This window comes from Pteropus vampyrus, unplaced genomic scaffold, assembly GCF_000151845.1.
Source record: "Pteropus vampyrus isolate Shadow unplaced genomic scaffold, Pvam_2.0 Scaffold189, whole genome shotgun sequence".
Classification (NCBI taxonomy): domain Eukaryota; kingdom Metazoa; phylum Chordata; class Mammalia; order Chiroptera; family Pteropodidae; genus Pteropus; species Pteropus vampyrus.
In genome coordinates, this window is record NW_011888970.1 from 1,668,953 (window position 1) to 1,669,975 (window position 1,023).

Consider the following 1,023-nt stretch of genomic DNA (forward strand, 5'->3'; position numbering starts at 1 on the left):
GGCCCCACCCGTACCCACGCCATCGTTCCTGCCCCCGCCTGGCTCCTGCTAAAACGCTGGTCCTCCACGCTCTCCTGTAACCGGCCACTGTAAAGATCTCTCAGAACAGACTGTCAGGGGCCTGCAGTCTTGATGAAGACGCTCCTGCGGGTTGTGGTCCCCCTGAGAACAGAATCCCCACTGCTCACTGTTGCTCTCCGTGGCTTCTGATTGCTTCCTCCCCCGACTGCTTCGCGCAGACACCGGGCTCCTGTCTGCCGTCCTGCAACCCCGTCCCCGGAAGGCCCTCGCCCAGGCCCTGGCACGGCGGGCTCCGCATCGGCTACGTCGGCGCGAGCTCCCCGAGGGCAGAGCCGGGAGCTGGACTGCGGATGAGGCCCCCCGCCCCGCCCCAGCCTCGCACCGTGTCCGGCGCGAACGCTCGTGAATGTTCGCTCCGTGGATGAGCGGACGACCCCCTCCCAAGTTTAATCGCGCCGGTTGAATTTCACCTGACTGGGGAAGGCGAAGCTTTTCAGAGATGCCTGCGGTGTGGCGTCCACCCTCTGGCCGTGCTGGCCTCCCCGATCCCGTCCTCCACCCTGCCAGTGGGGAGTGGCGGTCGGCATCTGCGGCGTCTCATGGTTCTGGGACCTGCCCATCCCGCCCCGTGACCTTGGCCTTCTCTCTTTTTGTCCACTCTCTTTTATTTTACGCTGACAGTATGGAACCTTCCGGGAAGACGGCAGCGTTCTGTGACCCGGGGTGGAGGAGGAAGCACGGCACTGTGGCACGGTCCCCATGAAAGTGTGTCTTTGCCAGTGTCAGGGGACCGGTGAATTACAAGTGCCTTTTCTGTAGGTTCCTTTCCCGGTGACAAAACAGGGCACAGGGACGCGGGGTCCTTGACAAGCCCTGCGGTCCTTCCACGCCGTGGCAGCTAAAATCGATAAGCACCAGCGGTGAAACTTAAAACCAGCGTATGTCTCATAGAACAGATAAAGTAAGTAGAGTCAACGAAACAGAACTCAGTGGAGCTGGCAG